Source organism: Dasypus novemcinctus, chromosome 26 (genome assembly GCF_030445035.2).
Source record: "Dasypus novemcinctus isolate mDasNov1 chromosome 26, mDasNov1.1.hap2, whole genome shotgun sequence".
Lineage (NCBI taxonomy): Eukaryota > Metazoa > Chordata > Mammalia > Cingulata > Dasypodidae > Dasypus > Dasypus novemcinctus.
In genome coordinates, this window is record NC_080698.1 from 915,773 (window position 1) to 932,028 (window position 16,256).

Sequence of the window (16,256 nt, forward strand, 5' to 3'; positions counted from 1 at the left end):
CCCGGAAACGCCCCTCTCCTGGCCCCGTCCGTCCCTCCCTGGGGCTGGAGGTGTGGGCACCTGGCAGAATAGTCTGCCCTCGAGGGAAGTGGACTTGGTTCAACAGATCGGGCATCCGCCTACCACATAGGAGGTGAGGGTTCAAACCCGGGGCCTCCTGACCCGTGTGATGAGCTGGCCCACGTGCAGTGCTGCTGCGTGCAAGGAGTGCCGTGCCATGCAGGGGTGTCCCCCGTGTAGGGGAGCCCCACGTGCAAGGAGTGTGCCCTGCAAAGAGAGCAAAAGAAGCACAGCCCACCCAGGAGTGGTGCTGCACATGTGGAGAGCTGATGCAGCAGGATGACGCAACTAAAAGAGACACAGATTTCCGGTGCTGCTAACAAAAATACGAGCGGACACAGAAGAACACACAGCAAATGGACACAGAGAGCAGACAACTGTGGGGGGTGGGAAGGGAGAAAAAGAAATAAAATAAATCTTTAAAAAAAAATAGTCTGCCCTCAAAATGGGCAGCAGAAAGGAGTCCTTGCAGGCCTGGAAGCAAGCTGGGTGCTTGAGCAGAGAATCTGGGCATCTTGAGATGGAGAGAGACACCCAGGGACTTCCCCAAGGGGCTGCCTGGAGGGTGAGTGGGACCCCAAGAGAGCGCGTGCTTGTGGAGGTGACCCAGCACAGGCCGATGGGAATCGTCAAGGGCAGAGAGGAAGGTGCGTCAGCACCTGCAGGGACGCCCGAGGCGGGGTCAGCCGTGAGCCTCTGCTGGGCTCAGGGAGCGAGGAGCAAAGCGCCGGGCACACGGCCCCGTCCCTGAGCCTTGACCCTAGAGCCTGGAGCAGAACAGGCCGGGCGGGTGCCTGCCGCGTGGCCCCTCGGGGGGAGGGGGCTGGCTTCCTTGCCACCTTTTGTCCCTGCCCCCAACTCCCCTTTCCTGCTGGTAAAGTCACTCCAGACTCCTCTGGGGCGGGATGAAAAACAGGAGGAGAGACGAAGGGTCAGAAAGAGGGCTGAGGGTGGCCGTCGGGGGTCCGATGCCCAGCGAGGGCTCTTTCTCCTGGCGGTGCTACAGAAGGTTCTCCTTACCTCTAAGGAATTCTCTTGCAGTTTCTTTCCCAGTCCCAATCTTCTCCCCAGAGAGCCCGGGGCTGCGTGCTGGGCTAAACCCAGAGCTAGAGCGGTGCCTTCCTTTCTGCTAGTCTCACGCTTCACTCCAAGATGAGGGGGCCTGTGGAGTGCGTTTTTCTGAGCTTTGAAACTTGGACCAAAACCTCCAAGACGGGACGCATCCCCTTTGAAGCTCCTGCTTTGCACCTTCCTCTTGACAACGAGAGGATGGGCGATTGAAGTCTCTCGTTTTCTCTGTCTGGTAGCGATTTTTCCTTCCTGCTCTCAGTGCCGCTCACAGCGGGACGCTCGCCCTTGCCCACCCCCTCACTATCAGAGCAGCATGGAGCCCCTCCAGGACACTCCACCCTTGAACTTATTACTTGTTTACATTAACCAAGGCTGGACCTCAGATCAGCCCAGTAGCGACGGGCTGTGCTGGGAGTGCTGGACAAGAGGGACGCCCTCTTGGTTCCAAGGTGGATGCTTGTCTTCGCTCAATCTGTCTCGTTGGCTTCTACGCCCGACACAGCTGGCGGTATGAATCACCCCACTACTGTACCCAGACATCATCCTAGTGATAACACCAAACCAGAGACCCCGGCTCACCGCTAAGTGGAGCTGGTGGATTGCCATCGGCTGCCCTGAGGCTTCCGGCTCCGGGAGTGCCAACAGCAGCTAAGCTCCGTTTCCCTTTGTTGACGCGGGCTTAGCCTGAGCGCCTCAGCCTTGACCAGCCTGTAAACGCTGTGCTGTAGTGATTTGATTGACTCCCCACCAAGAAAAGTGTCCCCCATTTGCAATTCGTCTCAACGTTCTTCTATGATATAAATGTGTGCTGTTATGAATTTTCCTGTGAACCTGTCATAACATCTGCCTGGTTGCCACAGGTCATACAAGGAAAACAAATTCTTTGAGGTATGTTCATTTTTATATATGCACGAGAGTTGTGATTTTACTTTGTTCTGAAAATTGTCTTTTAACACAGGGAAGCACCTGGAAGGTGCTGCAGGACTCCGCTTTGGCCGTCCCTTTCATTGCTCAGGCCCAAGCACCTGCTGTCGGGAACACTTCCCACCCGGTGCCCCCACACCCAGCCCTGGGGTGGTAAGTGACGGCCCGCAAAGATGTCCACTCCTAATTCCTAGAACCTGGGGATACGTTACCTTACATATGCCGATGTCGTTAAATTGAGGATTCTCTGGTGGGGAAATTATCCTCTGGCCCCAATGTAGTAACAAAGCTCTTAGGAGAGGCAGGCAGGTGAGAGCCAGAAAAGGACCTGCGGGGCTGGAGCCAGGACCCAAAGCAGGTGGGCTCTAGGAGCTGGGAAGTGCCAGGAGAGCCGCTGACACGTTGGGCTTGAGCCTGGGGAGTCATTTAGGACTCCTGAGCCTCAGAGCCATAGGAGAATAACTCTGTGTCATTTTCATCCACTAAAGTTGGGGTCATTTGTTATAGCAGAAAAAGAAAACAAATACAAACCCATAGCAACTTGTGCTGCTTTGTCTTCCAGGATTGGCCACCTCAGCACCCTGGGCTAGCAGATCTAGGTCCTGCCTCATTGCTGCTGTGGCCTCCGGAGGGGCCCCTCAGCCATTCAGGCTCTCTGGATGTGAGTAGGAGAGCCTTTTCTATCCTGCCAATAGTCCACTGGCTTTCCTTCTGGGTGTCACTTTTCTTTGATGCTTCAATAGCTCCCAGCACCTCCAGTGGCATCATCCTATAGCTAGCACTTATTCATAGCACTTACGGCCCCTTCCTCAGGGGCTCCCTTCCCCAGTCACCACCACCAGTGACAGTGTAAGCATTTGAGCTGCTCTAACAGGCTGAGGCCAGAAGTGCTGCAAATGTTACAAGCAAAGGGGAACTTACAGCCATTTTTGGAGTCTGCTTTTTCAGCCCACTCTTGAACCAGCTGCTGCAGGTTGGGTTTCCTGGGACTCTGACTTTGAGATGCAGATTGGCATGCAGGAGGTTTTCCAGGGATCCTTGAAATAAAAACCTGTGGAAGAGCAATGGAGGCAGATCACCTACTGTGAGGAGAGTAATGGAGGTAGAACAACAACTGTGTGGGAAAATGGATGCAGATCACCTCATGTGAGGAGAGTAATAGAAGGGGATCACCTTGTGTGAGGAGAGAAATGGAAGCAGATCACCTCCTGTGAGGCAAGTAATGGAAGCAGTTCAACAACTGTGAGGAGAGTAAAGGAGGCAGAATACCTCCTGTGAGAAGAGTAATGGAGGCAGATCACCTGCTGTGAGGAGAGTAATGGAAGAAATACACATCCTATGAGGAGAGAAATATAGGCAGATAAACAACTGTTTGAGCAAAATGAAAGCTGATCATCTCATCTGAGGAGAGTAATGGAGGCAGATCAACAAGTGTGAGGAGAACAATAGAAGCAGATCAACACCTATGTGAGAGTAATGGAAGCATATCACCTGTGAAGAGAGTACTGGAAGCAGATAACCTCACATGAGGAGAGTAAAGGAGGCAGACCAATACCTGTAAGGAGAGTAACGGAAGAAATTAACATCCTGTGAGGAGGAAAATGCGGGCAGATAAACACTTGTGTAAGCAAAATGGAAGCAGATCACCTTCTAGGAGGAGAGTAATGGAAGCAGACCACCCCCTGTGAGGAGAGTAACAGAAGGAGATCACCTCCTATGAGGAGAATAATGGGGGCAGATCACCATCTGTGATGGGAGTCTGCAAGCAGATCACCTCTTATGAGAAGAGTAGTTGAAGCACATTACCTCCTGTGAGGAGAGTAATGGAGGCAGATCAACCCCTGAGTGAAAGTAATGGAAGCAGATCAACTCTTCTGAGTAGACTAATGGAAGCAGATCACCACCTATGAGGAAAGTAATGGAAGCAGATCACCTCCTGGAAGAGAGTAATGGGGACAGATCACATCCAATGAGGAGAGTAATGGAGGGATAATAACACTTGTGAGGAGAGTAGTGGAGCCAGATCACCTCCTGTGAGGAAAGTAATGGATGCAGATCAACTCCTGTGAAGAGAATAATGGAGGCAGATCATCTGCCATGAGGAGAGTAATGGAAGCAGATCTTTTCCTGTGAGGAGAGAAAGGAGGCAGATCACGTGCTGTAGAGAGCAATGGAGGAAAATCTTGTCCTGTGAGGAGAGAAATACAGGCATATAAATAACTGTGTGACTAAAATGGAAGGCGATCACATCCTGTGAGGAGAGTAATGGAAGCAGTCCCCTCCTGTGAGGAAAGTACTGAAAGCAGATTAACATCTGGGTTAGAGTAAACAGAATCAGATAACCTCCTGTGAGGTGATAAATGGAGACAGATCACCTCCTGTGAGGAGAGTAATGGGAGTAGATCAATTGCTGTGAGGAGAGTAATGGAGGCATAGTAACACCTGTGTGAGGGAAATGGAAGCACACAATCTCCTGTGAGAAGAGCGATGGAAGCAGATCATCTCCTGTGAGAAGTCCAATGGAAGTAGATCACCTCTTGTGAGGAGAGTATTGGAGGCAGATCTCCTCCTGTGAGGAGAGCAATGGAGCCAGAACAACACCTATGTGAGAGAAGTGGAGGGATAATACAACCTGTGAGGACAAAATGGAAGCAGATCAAGAACTGTGAGAAATGGAGGCAGAATATCTCCTATGAGGAGAGTAATGGAGGCAGACCAACACCTGTGTGAGAGTAAAGAAGGTAGATCACCTCCTGTGAGGAGAGTTATGGAAGCAGATCATCTCTTGTCAGTAGAGTAATGGAAGCAGATCACCTCCTGTGAGTAGAGTAATGGAAGCAGATGAACTTCTGAGAGGAGAGTAAGGGAGCCATATCACCTGCTGTGAGGAGAGTAATGGTAGCAGATCACCTCCTGTGAGGAGAGTAACAGAGGTAGACCAACACCTGTGAGGAGAGTAATGGAAGCAGATGAACTCCTGAGAGGAGAGTGATGGAGCCATATCACCTGCTGTGAGGAGAGTAATGGTAGCAGATCACCTCCTGTGAGGAGAGTAACGGAGGCAAGCCAATACCTGTGTGAGATTAATGGAAGCAGATCACCTCCTGTGAGGAGAGTAATGGAAGCATATCATGTCCAGTGAGGAGTGAAATACAGGCATATCAACACCTCTGTGAGAGTAGTGGAAACTGATAACCTCCTATGAGGGAGTTGTGGCAGCAGATCACCTTTTGTGAGGAGATTATTGGAGGCACATCACCTCCTCTGAGGACAGTTAAATAGGCAAATCCTCTCCTGTGAGGAGAGTAATGGGAGAATATCATCCTCTGTGAGGAGAGTAATGGAGGCATATTAATACCTGTGTGAGAATCATGGAAGCCTATAACCACCTGTGAGGAGAGCAATGGAAGCCGATCACCTCCTGTGAGGAGAGCAATGGAAGCCAATCACCTCCTGTGAGGAGAGCAATGGAAGCCAATCACCTCCTGTGAGGAGAGCAATGGAAGCAGATCACCTCCTGTGAGGAGAATAAAGGAGGCATAATAACACCTGTGTGAGGGTAATAGAAACACATCCCCTCCTGTGAGAAGTACAATGGAAGCCGATCACCTCCTTTGAAGAGAATATTGGAAGCAGATCACCTGCTGTGAGGAGAGCAATGGAGGCAGACCAACATCTATGTGAGAGTAAAGGAGGTCGATCAACTTCTGTGAGGAGAGTAATGAAGGTAGATCACCTATTGTGATGAGAAAAACGGAGGCAGATCAACACCTGTAAGGAGATTAATAGATGCAAATCACCTCCTGTGAGGAGATTAATTGAAACAATTTAATACCTGTGAGACCAGCTCAGCAATAGGTTTGTATGAAAGGAAGGTGATGCAGAGCTGAAGAAATAAAAAGGACAGAAAGAAAACACAAGAGAGAAATTAAAGGTGGCATCAGGGAACTCAACAGCTTCTGGAACTGAGAGCTCGACCCTAGTTTCTGCATTGTAGTTATTAGAAATTACAAAGCAGTAGCTATCTATATTTATTTTCAAGGCTGCTTGTTATTAAGGCTGCAGCACTGGCAATGCTAGGGAGCAGGCCATAGAAAGTTCAAATGTCTCCGTATGCAAACAGTTTTTGTGCTGACTAGACAGCGTAGCGTTCCGTCTAGGCAAGGCTGGTGTTCCTAGGCCCACACTTCTTATCTGTATTATGGAAATGTTTCAGCTTCAAGTCAGGTTCCCACATTCAAATTCAAGCTATTTTCCCACATCTCCCCCTTTTTTGTTTTTGCAAAACAGTGAAGGCATATTTGGATATTTCTTGCTGCTTCATACTCTGGAGGGTTTGTAGCATGCATCTGAGGACTAAATACATATAAAACAGATAGGAAAGGATAATTAATATGCCTCCTAGAAGACCCCTTCCCCAACTCTTGATCCATATCATAGGGTTCAGGTATCTTTTTTTTTTTTTTAAAGATTTATTTATTTCTCTCCTGCAACACCCCCCCCCCGCCCAGTTGTCTGTTCTCTGTGTCTATTTGCTGCATCTTCTTTGTCTTCTTCTGTTGTCAGCGGCATGGGAATCTGTGTTTCTTTTTGTTGTATCATCTTGCTGTGTCAGCTCTCTGTGCGGCACCATTCCTGGGCAGGCTGCACTTTCTTTCGCACTGGGCTGCTCTCCTTATGGGGCGCACTCCTTGCGCATGGGGCTCCCCTATGCGGCGGACACCCCTGCGTGGCAGGGCACTCCTTGCGCGCATCAGCACTGTGCATGGCCAGCTCCACACGGGTCAAGGAGGCCTGGGGTTTGAACCGCGAACCTCCCATGTGGTAGACGGACGCCCTAACCACTGGGCCAAGTCTGCCGCCAGCTTAAGGTATCTTAATCCATCCACAATTCCTGTCATAGTTTGTGAGGCAGGAAGCAATTGCAAATGAGCATGTTGAATGTTTCTTATTTGGGCTTGTAATTGAAAAATATCTAAGCTTAAATTGTTTTTATGACCACGCAAATGACATTTCACTGATTTCTAAGGGATATCACTGCTATTATTTATATAGGGGTCACACAAAAACTAGATATATTCCAGTCACATTGTAGGCATAAGCCATATTTACAGTTTGTAATTCTTCTACCAAGCTAAAAACTGCATTTTATACATAATCTATAACTGCAGTAGATTATACAACAACAAACAATAAGACTTCCAACTAGGAGACATTTAATGAATAGACTTTCATTTCTCATGGGCTTAAGATTCCCAATCAGCAAGGCTATATAGGCCAGTACTCGATCAAAAACGACCTCAGTTTCCCCAGTTTGTATAGTTTGAGGCATAGGCAGCGACAAATTATTGTTACTCTCCCATTTTGGCTGTGGGGCAGCTGGAAGTTTATCTCATCATTCCAATGCTTTCGTTGGTCTCGCTGTTAGCATCTTCACTGGACCTGGAGCCACAACTCACTGTTGAGTTTAAACTCGGTCCATTGTCGTGAGGATTCATTTTCTAGTCAGAAAATAGTCGCTGTCTTGTTACTAGAGTCCCGGTGCAGTGCCTGCAGCAGAGAAAGCACACCTCACCCCTGCCAAGAGCAGGAGGGGTCCGATCTTCATGAGGCAGCTGCCTCAACATTCCCAGGAGAGATGTTAGAGGAGTGGGCAGGGGCGGGGTAGACAGTTACCTGTCCCTGCTGGCAGGCATCCTGGATGTTCTTCCACAGATCTCTCCCCCAGAGGGTGATTTACAACAGTCCATGTTTCTGTTTTGTTTTTAGTATTTGCAATCCACCCCTAGATAGGGATGGCAGTCTTCAGACTGACCAGACACTATTGGGTTAATTCTTTCACTTTCAGCAGGGCTTCTTATGCTGCACACAATTGCTTTTTTATATTGTACTTTTGGCCCCTTCCCAGAGTTGTGGCTAAAACCCAAGGGGTACTTGTTTAGAATGCTGCCTTTGCCACAAACCCCACCCAAAGCCAATACTGGTGCTGGCCACGTCCAGTTCACAGGCTACGCCAATGTCCACCTTCCCCCTCCTTTTTATTTTTTAAAGCAGCCTGCTGGAGGTCCTCCTACTCCCATGAAGGTCCTTTCCCAATTAACACATACAACGGTTTTAATATTTGAGCTTAGTGAGGGATGAAAGATTTTTAGTACTCCAACAATATTACAAACTCCATTAACATGAGGAAACATTGTACTTTATCAGTTACAGCAGAGGGTATAGTTTTTTCTTACCCAACCAAACAGCATTTAAGAATTCAATAGAGCAGCAGGGGCCCTGCAGCCTGTCTCAATTGTTTGCCTATTTTAGGCTTTTAAGATAAAATAGTATTGTCTCTGATATTTCTTTTAATTCTGAAAAAAGGGTTACTGGTTAAGGTAATGTCATCAGTAGGGTTTCAGACGCAGATTTTTTCTACACAGCCAGACTCTTTGCCACCCAGCCGGGCAGATGGCTGGGCTCTGCACACAGCCTTGGGGAAGCACTGCAAAAGTCCATTGTTGACTTTTCTACAGGTAGGAGAATGTGGGCTGGCTTGACTTTCCTAAGGAAATACTAAAGAAAGTCTTAGCAAGTTTTAAAACAAAGTGATAGTGACACAGTTGGATATTAATTTCTTGCAACAAACTAGCAATATTTGGGACTGCTGCATACTACAATGGTGTTAATTTAATTTACGGTAAGAGATTGTTTCTGTGACACATACTATTAAATAATTACAACCATGATTAACAACATTGTATTTTTGTCTAATATTATGCTGAAACATTGGTAAATATCCAGCAATTTTATATACTCTAAATATTCATATGAACTTTTTACTTATATAACTTTACTTAACAGATGGTTAAATAATCCTTTTAATTTTATAACACTTTTAAACACTTTCCATTCAACTTACAACATATTAAAGGAACTTAACTATTTTTTACTTTAATTTTTTCAAGGTAAAAGAACAAATTTTTTTGCAATAGTTTGAAATTACAAGATACTTTTCAGGATCTGACTTTGAGAAAGCAGATTTGAACATTATGTTCCTTTAAAAGTGATGAGACTTGCTTCTTAAAAAACCGAGGAAATGATAAGGTTAAAGTACAAGAAGCTATTTTGATAAAACAGACTTTCTTTGTATACTAATTATTCAGGAGAAAAACTCTGTATAAACTTTTATTAAAACAGACTAATAACTTGAGAAACTTTGAGAAAGAACTTTGCATCAATATACTATTTGATACTAAAGCTTTTACAACTTTATAGATAGACTCATCAAATCTTACTCAACATTAACCATAAAAATTCCTTTTCCACGAACCTTCTGCACTTTCAGTATTCATTCAGGTTTTGTCCCACATTTTACTCTTTCTTAATAACCAATCATTTTATCTCAGGACAAAATTATTTTCTGTTTCTTTAGTAATAAAAACACATTCTATACATCCTACATGCATAAGCTACCAAAATGATTTTGGAAACTGTCTCCAAGCAAACTTCTTACAACATACTATTACTTAACACTAAACAAACTTTTAAAAACAATGATTTAGTTTGGTTATATACAAAAATAACTTTATTGTAAATACGTAGTAGCATGCAATACTAGAAACAGTCTTTAGAAACAAGTTGGCGGGGGACGCTGGCTGCCAACAACTTTTCCTGTTATAAAATTAATTTTTGTTATTATCAATTCAGTTTCTGTTTAATAATGACTTCTTGGAATTAGCCATATAAACACTTTAATTCAAACAATGCTTCCATAACTTCTTATAATTATTAATAACCATATAGACTATAATTATATTATTTTAAGACAAATTTCACTTTCACAGAATACATTCCCTTAATGTTACCATATTAATGTTACCAGAACACCTTCTACAACTTGCCATATGCATTCAAGTCCTGTCCTGCATATGTTCTTTCTAATTTTATGAAAACCAGCCATCTTATTTTAGGACAAAACACATTTTTTTTAAACAACTTATTAAATTTTAGTCAGCGCTCCCACAAACTTTTTACCTTCCTTAATATTCATTTGTTTTACATCCTTCATTTTATCCTGTGAAGAAAAATAAACTATTCATTTCAATTTAGGCAAGAACTATTCTTTATGAAGAGACTTACAGTAATTTTGTTAGTCAAGACTTACAATTTTTATCATTGTAGAGATCTTATTAACATTTAAACTTATGTATTAATATAAGCATTTATTTAATTTTTGGCCATTTGAATAGAACTTTTTTAGAAATTTTTATTTATTAATTTATATTACCATCTGGAGGTATCAAAATATACACTGACATTGAAGAAATAGACAAACACAAAACAATTACAGTGCACCAACAGAAACATAAAGTTTACAATTTGACTCATAATTCTTACTTTTCTGGTAGAGCTGTTTTTAAGTTCTCCATCACTTCACATCTTAGATTTTACTGCTTTTAAGATTTCTTCTAAAATCCATGTTGCCTGAAGCATGCAAGAAGCTTGTTCTTGGAAACACTTTTATTAGTAATCAGCAACCAGTTAGAATAACTTGAGCAGCATAAATGCAGTTAAGTTCTTATTGAGCAGTTTAGACGGACAGTTCACACACGTTTTTTGGATTACTACTCTTGAAGACTACAGTGAGACTTGAAGTTCAGGAGAAAGCTATTGATTCAAAACCGAAAACTCCTTTCAACAACTTGATAAAAAATTTGTGCTAATTTTATTAATTTGGCTAAATAGGCCCAAGGAGAATCCGTATGGAAACAAAACAAAACAGAACACCAATGTTGCCATACTTTCCTCCTCTTCCAGTGGCTTAATTTTATTAGCCCCCACTAGCCCAAGCCACATTATCATGTAGGCAGCAAGGGTTTTGCACAGTTGCTGCCAGAATATTTTCTTTATCTTAGTCAACACTTTAACAGAGTTTTCTTACAAGCATGATTTTACTAACAAGGGTCTTATTTAGCACTTTTGCCTGTATGGGACATTGTATGTGTGAGTTAACCTTTCCTTATACAAGTGGCTCTACATGATTTCTCTCCATTCTAGCCTGCAAGATGCCCTGTTGTAAAGCTGACAACTTTGGGTGAGCATCTCTGGGTATGGGAGGGGGAGGAGGTGTCAGTGGAGGGGAAAGTGACTTTCTAAAGTCAGTTAATGAAGGAGCTGAAGGCAAAACTTTACATTTAGTATCAAAACAGATTTAATAATAGTCCAAGTGGGCCAAATAGTGAGAGGGAGCAAAATACCTTGTACATGTAATTTTTAAACTCTTTTTTCTACTCTTTCCTGATCTCCTAATTCTAAACTTCCTATTGCTGGAAAGTATGAGCAGTATTTTTCTATAATCTGTAAGAGTTCTACAATACAAGACTCACTGGCCTCGGCTGCTCTTGCCTTGAGGAGTTGTTTTAGGAGACAGACATACGGGGGGAACTGTCTCCGTTTCCCACTGTACCCCTGCTAAAATACCCGAGAGTGTCCTGACTCACTGAGGACTTGGAAGGTCTAAACCACTCAGGGCTCTGCGCTGTGACAACACCTTTAGTTTCCCTCAAAGCGATTCTTCTTCCCCTCGAGTCCCTGTTTGGGCACCAGTTGCTGAGACCAGCTCAGCAATAGGTTTGTATGAAGGGATGGCAATGCAGAACTGAAGAAATAAAAGGACAGAAAGAAAGACACAAGAGAGAAATTAAAGGTGGCATCAGGGAACTCAACACCTTCTGGAACTGAGAGCCTCAACTCTAGTTTCCACATCATATTTATTAGAAATTACAAAGCAGTAGTCATCTATGTTTATTTTCAAGGCTGCTTGTTATTAAAGCTGTAGCACCGGCAATGCTAGGGAGCAGGCCATGACAAAGTTCAAACATCTCCACATGAAAACAGTTTTCGCTCTGACCAGACAGTGTAGTGTTCCATCAAGTCAAGGCTGGTGTTCCTAAGCCCACACTCCTTATCTGTGTTATGGAAACGTTTCAATGTCAAGCCAGGTTCCAACATTCAAATTCAAGCTATTTTCCCACAGAGAGTAAAGGAATCAGATCACCTTCTCTGAGGAGAGTATTGGAGGCATAATAACACATTTGTGAGGGTAATGGAAGCAGATCTCCTCCTGTGAGGAGAGTAATGGAGGCAGATCCACACCTGTATGTAAGTAATAGAAGCAGATCACCTTCTGTGTGGGAGTTATGGAAGCAGATCATCTCATGTGAGGAGAGTAATGGAAGCCAATCACTTCCTGTGAGGAGATTAATGGAAGCAATTCAATTCCTGTGAGGAGAGTCATGGACGTAGATCACCTATTGTGAAGAGAATAATGGAGGCAGATCAATACCTGTGAGGAGAGTAATGGAGACAGATCACATCCTGTGAGGAGAATAATTGAAGCAGCTCAACACCTTAAGGAGAGTAATGGAAACAGATCACCTCCTTTGAGGAGAATGATAGTGGCATAATAACACCTGTATGAGGGTAATGGAAGCAGATAACCTCCTGTGAGGAGAGTAATGGAGGTAGACCAACACCTGTGAGGAGAGTAATGGAAGCAGATAACCTCCTTGAAGAGAGTACTGAAAACAGATCAACATCTATGTTAGAGTAAACAGAATCAGATCATTTTCTGTGAGGTGATAAATGGAGATAAATCACCTCCTGTGAGGAAGTAATGGAGGCATAACAACACAAGTGTGATGGAAATGTAAGCACATCACCTTTGAGAAGAGTGATGGAAGCAGATCATGTCCTGTGAGGAGTGAAATGCAGGCAGATAAACACCTCTGTGAGAGTTACGGAAGCAGGTCACCTCCTGTAAGGAGAGTCATGGAAGCAGATCAACACCTGTGAGCAGAGTAATGGAACCAGATCAGTTCCTGTGAGGAGAGTAATAGGAGATCAACACCTTTGAAGAGTGTAATGTAAGCAGATCACCTCCTGTGAGGAGAGTAATGGAGGCAGATCAACAACTGTGTGAGAGTAATGATAGCAGATCCCTCCTGTGAGGACAGTTATAGAAGTAGATCACATCCTTTGAGGAGAGTAATGGAAGGAGATTACCTCATGTGAGGAGAGTAATGGAGGCAGATCAACACCTGTGAAGTGAGAATGGAGGCAGATCAACTCCTATGAGAGTAGTGGAAGCAGATCAACACCTGTGAGGAGAGTAATAGAAGCATATCATCCCCTGCAAGGAGAATAATAGAAGCCTATCACCTCCTGTGAGGAGCGAAATGGAAGGAGATTACCTCCTATGAGTTTAGTAATGGAGGCAGATCAACTTCTGTGAGGAGAGTAACAGAAGCAGATTAATACCTGGGTGGAGACTAATTGAAGCAGATCACCTCCTATGAGGAAAGTAATGGAGGAGATCAACACCTCTGTTAGAATAATGGAAGCAGATAACCTCCTGAGAAGAGAGTATTGGATGCAGGTCATCTCCTGTGAGGTGAGTATTGGAGGAGACCAACACCTGTGTGAGAATAATGGAGGCAGATCACCTCATGTGAGGAGGTAATGGAATCAGATCACTTCCTGTGAGGAGAGTAATGGAGGCAGATCACCTCCTGTGAGGAGAGTATGGAAGCAGATCACCTCCTGTGAGGAGAGTAATGGAATGGAATGATAATAACACCTATGAGGAGCATAATGGAAGTAGATGAACTCCTGTTAGGAGAGTAATGGAGGCAGATCACCTCCTGTGAGGAGAGTACTGGAGGCAGAGCAACATCTGTGAGGAGAGTAATTGAAGCAGATCAACAGCTGTGAGGAGAGTAATGGAAGCAGATCATCCCCTGTGAGGAGAGTAATGGAGGTAGATCAACAACTGTGTGAGAGTAATGGAAGCAGGTCACATCCTGTGAAGATAGTAATGGAGGCAGATCACCTGTTGTGAGGAGAGTAATGGAAACAGATCACATCCTGTGAGGAGATAAATGCAGGCAGATAACACCTGTGTGAGAGAAATGGAAGCAGATCACCTCCCGTGAGGAGAGTAATGGATGCCGATCACATCCTGTGAAGAGAGTAATGAAAGCAGATCACCTCTTGTGAGGAGAGAAATGGAGGCAGATCAAAACATGTGTGAGAGTAATGGCAGCAGATTGTCTTCTGTGAGGAGAGTGATGAAGGCAGATCAACTCCTGTGAGGTCAGCAATGGAAGCAGATCACCTCTTGTGAGGAATGTAATGGAAGTTGATCACCTCCTGTGAGGAGAGTAGTATAAGCAGATCACCTCTCGTGACTACAGGTCTGAGCCCGACAGAAATGTGATTGCAGCCAGGGCTGCAGCTGGTCATCCTGGGGGCTCTGGAGCTGTTCCCACTTGCAGCCTGCCAGGACGCTACACCCTGTCCTCCCACTAGTGAGCCATTGTACATGGTTCCAAGAAGGGTGCAGCCTTCAGCGGGGGCAGCCCTGAGAGAGGGACATGCCCAAGAGCGCTTTCAGCCACCAACCTTCTCAGCAATTGGGGAAGGGGTTCTGAAAGGGGTGGGGGCAGGTCTGGGCACCTTACCAGGGCATCTACTACAGCGACCTTTTAGAAAAGCCATGCCACCTTTTTATCCCCATCTTATTTAAAATCCTCCAACGACTTGAAACAGAAGCAATGGCAGAAGAGACCACTGACGGCCCCAGCAACTTTGCTCGATCAGCTTCTCCCGACCCACCGTGCCCCAGTCACATTAGCCATCCTTCTGCCCATTCACTCAACGAGCACTTCCTATGGACCAAGCAATGTCCTAGGTTCGGCAAACCTGATGCTGCCCATTTTTTTTTTTAATTAAGTTTTACTGGAAGAGAGCTACACCTATATGTTCATGCAAGGCCTGCTGCTGCTCTTGCCCTACAATAGCAGAGTTCAGTGGAGACCAAATAGCCCGCCAAGTCCAGGGTGCTTCTGTTGGGTCCTTCACGGGAGTTTGCCAGTGTCTCGTGGCCAATGCTGACAGATTGTGTGTGATGCCAGCCTCAAATAGGAGCTGCGTACGCCATCTTGAGTTCCACATTAAAAGTTTAAAAGGAGGAAACAGGTGAACTAAGTAACTTTTAAGAATATATTATAGGGGGCGGACTTGGCCCAGTGGATAGGGTGTCCGTCTACCACATGGGAGGTCCGCAGTTCAAACCCTGGGCCTCCTTGACCCACGTGGAGCTGGCCCATGCGCAGTGCTGATGCGCGCAAGGAGTGCTGTGCCACGCAGGGGTGTCCCTCACATAGGGGAACCCCACACGCAAGGAGTGCGCCCCATAAGGAGAGCTGCCCAGCGCAAAAGAAAGTGCAGCATGCTCAGGAATGGTGCCGTACACAAGGAGAGCTGACACAACAAGATGACACAACAAGAAGAAACACAGATTCCCATGCCGCTGACAACAACAGAAGCAGACCAAGAAGACACAGCAAATAGAACAGACAACCGGGGTGGGGGGAGAAGGTGAGAGAAATAAATAAATAAATAATAAATCTTAAAAAAAAAAGAATATATTATACATCACCCAATATATCCCAAATATCATTTCAATATATAATTGATATAAAAATTATCAGAGAGGTATTTTATATTATTTTTAAAATATTAAACCTTCAAAACTTGGTGTGTGTTTACACTTACGGCCTTTGGACTAGCCACTTTTCTGGTGATTGCTAGCTACATGTGGTAAGTGGCTATTGTAGTAGATGGTACAGTTCTAGAAGCAGGTAAGACAGCAGTCAATAAAGCGGGCAAAATTCCCTGCCCTCATGGAGCTTATATTCATGGGAGAGGAGAGAGAGCAGACAAATACGTAAAATGTATTTCTTTCTGATGGGGATAATGGCGATGTGGATTGCGGGGCAGAGGTTGCGTGTTTCAGTCAGGGAGGGTCACACTGAGAAGGCGACATCTGAGTTGAGAGGAGGAGGGGGTGAGGGGCTCATCCGAGGAGCAGGGGCTGGGCAGAGCAAGCCAAGTGGCGAGTGGAAGGAGGTGCCTTCTCCACCCACTCCCTGGACAGGCTGCTTCACGCGCATCCCGCTTCCTCGTGCCGTGGAGCCGCGGTGCCCAGCTTAGGGTTCACCTCAGACTTAGGCTAGGATTGGGGTGGTGGTTCGGGGTTCTGGATTAGAGCTGGGGCATGTGTAGGGTTTAGTCTATAGTATCGGCATTCAGTGTAGACATTTTTATGTGTGTAGTTGTTCAGTGTGAAGGAGCAGCTCATGGGATTTGATATG

General features: G+C 45.1%; 1 protein-coding gene across 2 annotated transcripts in view; it reads left to right on the forward strand.

Moving 5' to 3' along the window:
- Positions 1-16,256, forward strand: part of CCR8 (C-C motif chemokine receptor 8) — a 189,511-nt gene that overhangs the window by 23,626 nt on the left and 149,629 nt on the right. The window lies entirely within an intron of this gene.